A 7,424-nucleotide genomic window follows, 5' to 3' on the forward strand; every position below is an offset into this window, starting at 1 on the left:
CGTGGCCTGAGCACATCCCGTGGCCTCTGACTACTGGTAGTCCTCTAGTTACATTCCACCAGGCTGTCTTTGTAGAACCTGGGGGAGGCGGAAGGGTGGGAGTCACACTCATTTTGCTAAGAGTGAAGGAAATATAAGGAGGATATTTCTGTCACTTTTCTTCCCCCATTAAGGAAGTGGGGAGGGGAGCCCAAGGCTGTGTTCCATCCACACCTTCAACACCCAGGCCTTTCTGGGGCCTGCCCATGTTTTTTAGGATGTTTTGAGCCTCTCTGTCCTTTGAAGGCATGTCACCTGGTTATGTGCCCTTCATCCTGGTATCCCCAGTCAAAGTGTGCCAGCCTCCATCTGCAATCCATCATGACGGAAGGGTTGCCCAGCACAGCTATTTGTGAAGACCTGAATAAACCCTTTTAATCCAAAAGCAAACTCCCAAAGGAACGTCCTGAAAGGGCCTTTCATAGAGTGTTTTCCAGCTCATACATTTTGAGTTCCTTGGGACTTCTCTGGTTGTCTCCCCTAATGGTCTCTGAGCACATTCCTGGTCCTGATTGTGGCTTGCTAGTCTTACCGAGGTCCTCGGCATCAAAGGGGAAAGGGGGGGAAAGCAACATAGCCTCAGCTCGTAAGAGCTGCAGGCTGGGTGGGTCCGTGCTAGAAGGAAATGCACGCAGGGCCGTGTGGCATGTTCTTTCTGCCCTGTTTGAAAGAAACACTTCTCTGAGTAACGTTCAAAGCCAGGTGAGAGTTGCACAGAGCCTGCAGGCTGGGGATGGCGTCTGTGTAGAAAGTGGGTGTCTGGAATGAGTACTGAAAGGTCATGACTGCTTTGAGACGATGTATGATTTGGCAGCTCAGTGCTGCTGAGCTCAGGGCAGGTTTCCTCAAGGAACAAGCTTGAGCCTGGGGCTCTGACATGTGGTCAGTGGACCGAATCAGAGGCCAGCGTGCAAAGTTCTGAGATCGCTCTCACATGGCCACTCATGATGCACGCTGTCTGTCAGCAGGAACCCACCCACATGTGGCCTCTCCAGCATGTCTAGAGTGGCTGGGGGCACTGACTCCACTGTGTTTCATCTGTTGTCAGGACAGCAGAGTGAAAGGGGAGCATGGTTGCACCCGCGAGGGATGATATATTTTTGAGTTGTTAGGCCCATGTTTATTGCTGTACAGTTTTCTGGGATTTTTTGTTTTGTTTTGTTTTTGTTTTTGTTTTTTACTATGCTTATCCACCTCTGACCTTCCAATAGTTCTGACTTCACAAAACATATTGAAAGGTATCTCCACCTCAAGTGTTTCTTAGAAGTGATTGTTGAAATGGTTAAAGATCTGGAAGAATTCCCTAGCAGAGAAAATCTCAAAGTTATTCTTATAGTTCCCCAGAAGTCGTGTGCCACTCAGAGCATCTCCCCCATACTGGGTGCCCTGTAATTGTCGTGGTTTCTCAAAGTGAAGGGAAAGTCTATTCCTTGACTTCTGGAAGTCTCTTTAGTATCAGGAAGTGTATGCTGCTGCAGTGCGACAATGGTCGTTCGCTCTTCCGGATTGTTAATATGTGTGAATGATTACAGCCGTAGATTCCGCCTCCCTCCTTCCTTCCACAGCCTTCTGTCCTTGCCTCTCCCCCTTCTATGTCAAGGTCTTGAACATGCTGGACAAGCACCTTACCAAACCTTGGTTTTCTGGAGGAGGGGCCTCACAGTGGCCTCACTGTGGACTCCACCCCCACGTGCTGGGGCTTAGGCGTGTGCCTCCACACGGCTTTCCATTTGGCTGAGTTTTCTAATCCTCAGGTTCCTTGGACAGAGCTCTTGGATATGACACATCGTCATTTTTTATTTACTGTTGGATTTCGATTCTGTGTTTGTCGGGACCACTGCTGCAATTCTCTTGACATTGTTGTCTGCCTTTAGTGTCTGGACAATAGTGACCCTGTGAAATGGGCTGTGGCGTAGGTACGTCCCTATCTCTCAGTTTACTAGAAAAGTTGGTGGCTTTCTTTTCTTTTTTCTCTCTTTCCAGTGCTGGGGATAGAATCCTGTCATGTACATTCTAAGCAAGAACTCTACCACTAGGCTATAGCCACAACTTTTTCTAATTTCTGACACAGAATCTCAGTAAGTTGCATAGGCTAGTCTTGAACTTGTGATCCTATTGCCTCATCCTGGACAATAGGGCTGTGCCACCAGGCTGTGCAGTGAAACCATATGCATTTGGATTGTCCTGTGGAAAGAGTGTCCTACCTACATGTGGATTTTCTCTAACTGACAGCCTATTTGGGTTCTCCCCCACTCCCCGTCTGTCTGTCTGTCTCCTGTCACTTTAGCATATCACACCCTCTAGGCAGTCAGTCTGTCCACTTTCTCACGCCTCTGTAAGGCCTGCAGTGATGTCAGCACTGACCTCACGGATGTCACAGCAGCCTGGCCTCCCTCTTCCTGCTCAGTCTGGCTAGATGTCTATCAGTTTTATTAATCTTATCAGAGTCACCTCTGGGGTTCCCTGGCTTTCTCTATTGTTTTCTGTATGTCGTCTCCCTGTAAGCAAATGGCTTCCTCTTCCTGCCTGCCCCAGGCCTGAGGAATTCCCTGAGACAGTGTGTTTATGTGTGTGTGTGTGGGGGGGGGTGCTATCGTTGAACTGAACATTAAATTCACGGACTGGCTCTCAATTTTCTCCAAACCCTCAACTCAGCATCCCAAATCCCGTCACAGCAGCCTCATTCAGATGCCACAGTGAAGGCTGAGGTAGATTTTGATATATTCCATCTGCCTTTCTACAAAAGTGCTTTACTGACAGGGGCACATCCCTCTGGAGAGTACTCATAAGGTCTGGTCTGAACAAGCTATGTCCTCATTCCATCTGCCACCACCGACACTCAGTTCAGAAGCTGGGCAGTCCAGCGTCCCTCTGGTGGCAGTAACTTGGTAAGGGGACAGCAAGCCTGCAGACTGGCCTCCATCCCTCACTGCTAGGAGGATTAATCATCTGCCTTTTCTTATGTTGATGTTGGAGCCAAAGTTTATTGATTGTAAATGTTAAAAAACATAAACCTGTGGTAGCAATCCACACACATAGGGGAAGTCTACAGTCACACCTGGCTGGGTACCAGCACTGATCCCCCAACACCCAAAGTAGGTGTAGTCACTGCCAACGCTGCCTCGGGAAATGTGGTGACCCTGTCACCATGTCCCAGAGAACATGGGCTCTAGGTCTTCACCCAAACCGTCTTTCTTAGGTAAGCAGTGTTCAGTGGCCAGGAAGACAGACAGAGGACAGGGACACTTCTGAGCTGGACACTGCCTGTGGGAACCTCCACAGGGGCTGGCAAGCAGGGAAGGCAGGAAAGCCTAGCCCTCTGGCTTGGAAGCATTTCTACCACCCTCCCCTGGAGGCCTGCCCACTTATGTTCTGCATGCCTGCAGCTACAAAGCCCAGCATGGCAGACCCTTGCTGTGGTAGCTATTGAGTGGCATGTTAGACAGCCTTCCTCCTGTGGCCTGAAGAGACAGGGACAGAGAGACATGGGCAAAGGGTATGGAAAGGTAAGTCATACACAGAGAGAAAAAGAGACCGGTGGGCAGGGAGGCTCTTCATCCCCAGCTTCCATCTGGTGGTTACGAGCCTCCTAGCAGGGGCTCCTGACTCTGGAGCCAAGAATCTTCCAGAACAGCCCACTTCCATGCCATGACAGACCCACTGAGAATGGCCAGTTGGAGTGGGTCAACTCTTAGACTTGGAAACAAGGCGAGAGTCCTTGCATTACATCACTGTTGGAGGAACAGGAACCATTTGTTACAATGCCTTGTTCTCGGATACCACAAGTGATGCACTCCAGCACACCACGTGCAGCCTTCCCAGACCCTGACCATCCCATCACCTGGAAAGCCCTCCCTCCTCCATTCCTCCCTCCCTGTCTTCCTTCATTTCTTTCCTTTCCCCTCCTCTGATCTCTTCCACCATCCGTCCTTCCTTCACTCCCTCTCTCCCCACTCCCCGCTCCTCTCCTTCCTCCACCTTCCCCCTCGTTTCTTTCTTTCATTGTCCTCCTGTCCTCAGAGAACCACACAGACCAATGAATGGACTTTGGTCTGGCCCCTGCCACATTCCTGGGCCCAGGACTGCCCTTTGTGGGCACTGAGTAAATACTTTCTAGGGAATGAGCAATATCTCATCTCCAGGGGGCTGAAACATCACTCCTGGGCTGTGCGGACATTAAATACAAGTGACATGTATGTGCCCAGGGACTTGGGGAGCAGAGGCACCTAACTCCAGGAATAATGGGTGCTGTGGTAGAGTGTGGGAATCCCAGCAGGCACAGAGCAGAACCTCGACTGACAGACTACTCATAGAGGCAAAGCTGAGGGACCACAACCTCAGGCAGTAGCTGAGTGCTCTGGACACACGGCATGAGCCCCTGGGAGAGAACCCACCGTGCCCTTCCCCCAACTCCAGAGCTACACCACCCTAACGTGTCTCTCCTTAATGTGGCCTCTCTCGCCTCTTCTGTCTGCCTTCCCCACTCTGGCACTTGGCTTCAGGGCCTGCTCTGAACCCAAAAGACTGCGTTTGATGAAGTCTGCAGAGACCTGATTTTCACCCAAGCTCACAGTCAAGTGTCTCTGGTTCAGACGCAGACACATTTTTTTTTGAGTAGGAGATACTTAGCCCACCACAGGATAGCTTGATGAGGGGAAAGGATGGTGATGGCCATCCTTGAGTCCAGCCCTGCTGTCCCCATACAGCTCTTAGCCTCTTTGAGTTTGTTTCTCTCTCTGCAAAGTGGATCCCTGTACCCAAACCATTACCAACCCCACGGTGGAATGTAGGATGCCACTAAGCCTGAACTTGACCATACAGCAAGGTCCTGATAGTTGGCAACAGACATTGCTCTTCCATACTACTTCATGGCCAGCCGTGGTGTACCCATCTACCAGGAAGCACAATCCCCACATGAGAACTTGCAGGGACCTTGAAAGGTGATAGAAGGTAAAACTATTGTCTCATCCTGCCCTCCAGTGGGTCTGAGGAGGGGGCTTCCTTGTTGCAAGCTGCAGTTCACCCTCTGGGCCACCAACCACAAGGCAAACCTCTTCTATGGCTGCCCTCCAGCCTGCTGTGGATCAGGCTGAGAGTGTCTGTGCCAGCGACACCCTCTGTGTTCCCAGCATGTCAGCCAAGGGTGAGCCTCCCCTGCACACTTGGAAGACACAGTTTGGAAGGCCCGCTGTGGCATTCTTGGCTGGCCACAGCTCCTATGAGATAAATGTCCTTCCCAGATGCCTCCTGTTCACCCTCCCTGGCCCCCCATCCTCCTTACAAATGCTATGTCTCCCCTGCAGCTGCTCACCCATCACCCCAGCCCTGCGGTGCACTGAACCAGGCGACCCGTCTTTCCCAGTTGGCGCCAGCCCTACCAGGGAAGAGGCCTTCAGTGGGCCTGGATTAGCTAGCGGTTTGGGGTTTGGAACGTTTACTTTTGGATAAAATGCAAATGGTGTGTGTGTGTGTGTGTGTGTGTGTGTGTGTGAATGTACACACGCATTCACACACACACACACACACACACACACACACACACACATACCAATCCAATCTCAGACACACACACAGCCTGAGAAACAAAGTATCCCTTCAGCGCTTTCTCTGAAATGACATCAGTGGCCACCACAGGCCCCAGTCACCAGGAGGGGTGAGTTTCCCTCCAGAAATCCATGGCGTGGTCCAGCAGACCTGGAGCTGCTCCCTCAGTTGGAAGGCTTGAGTTTTCCCACCAAGGCTGCAGGAGGCCTTGTAATCAGAAAGTGCAAGTTGTAGATGAGCTGGGAATAGGGGACCAGGTCCTGGCTGTGATACCATGAGTTCCCTGGACTAAGAACCTCCATGAAGGGCACACCAGCACCCAGGCCAAGGGTCTCAGAGGACCTTGCCCTGCACCAGCGGTTCCCACACACTGACAAAGTGGTCTGTCCCTCCACCCTAGCCCAGGCCACAGCCAGCTTCCAGGCCTTGGCCTCTAGCTCTATAACCCCCACCTGCATGCATGCATCCCCAGGCAGCATGCGTGCCACGTGGAAATGAGATTCTTGAAAGATGGTCTGTGGTTAAGAGGAAACATGGTCCAATCCCATTTAAATTTGTTTATTATCAAATGAAAATGGACATATAAAAATGACCAGAAAGATACACAATGGCATATTATGGAATCTGCTGCCTGTGGCTGATGGATTCTTTTCTTCATTCCCTCTGCTTCTATAAATTTTCTAAATTCTACTTTCATAACACAAAAACGTTATTTATGAAAACCACCACTGACTCTTGTCTGAAGGCCAGCATGAGCTACTTGAGAGCGCGGCGTCAGCCTTTGGAGAGAGCCAGCGGCCCCCAGGGACTGATTTCTTTGAAGAGTCACTTTTTAAAAACTCAGAAATAATCGGCATAGTTGAGCCATCCACTCCACTGGGATTGGGAAGTCTCCATAAGTTAGAGTGACTTACTGAGTCACAGGAAACTTCGCCACTGGACCAAAGAGTGATTCTAGTTCCCAGGCATTTGAGGATCGCTCTCCCTGGCCTGGCCCCAACCTGACAAAGCCTCCATGTTCCTGCTATGGGGGATGCTCTATTGAGTGGAGAACATGGAGAGTCAGTTCTTGTATTCATTAAGGACCTGTTGAGCCTCTACTATGTGCCAGGCTCATGTTGGGTTGCAGAGGATGCATCAGAGGAGGAGCCTCCAGGGCTCTGCAATGGAGCATGGAAGCAGGTATCAGGAGACTACAACCTCCAAAACACAAGTTCAAGTCCCAAGGCAGAATGACCAGCCCACTCCCACTGGAGCCTCTGAATGTGACTGTATCTAGAGACAGTCACCTCAGGTTAGTAAAGTTCCAGGGTGGACTTGGCCAAGTAAGACTGTGTCGCCAGAAACTTGGACACAAAGACAAACACAGAGAGGGTATGACAAGGCAGGCAGAGGCCAGGTACGTATTTCCAGGCAAGGAATCAAAGACGGTCAGACACAGATAGCCCCCAGTCAAGGATGAGTCTACTGCAGAGCCCAATCCACAACACACAAGATAGTCAGATTGTCCACACCATGACCTCCAGCCTCTAGAGTAAACACATGGAGAAACGTCATACCTCCATCCCCATCTATGGCTCTGGGTTCTGGCAGTCCAGGAAAACAAAAGCAGAGGACATCAGAGACGCCTGTGAGCAGGAGCCTGGCCTCAAGCCCCACTCGGCCTGAAGACCACAGGACCTGCACAGCCTTGTTGGCACATGCCACCACAAGGGACAGAAGTAGTTCTTAGGGTTTTGTTTTCTTTTTTCATGTGTACAAATGTTTTATCCACATGTATGTCTGTGCATAACATGTGCCCATGAAACCCAGAAAAGGGCATTGGATCCCCTGAAACTGGA

The sequence above is a fragment of the Phodopus roborovskii genome, unplaced genomic scaffold (genome assembly GCF_943737965.1).
Source record: "Phodopus roborovskii unplaced genomic scaffold, PHOROB, whole genome shotgun sequence".
NCBI classification, from domain to species: Eukaryota; Metazoa; Chordata; class Mammalia; order Rodentia; family Cricetidae; genus Phodopus; species Phodopus roborovskii.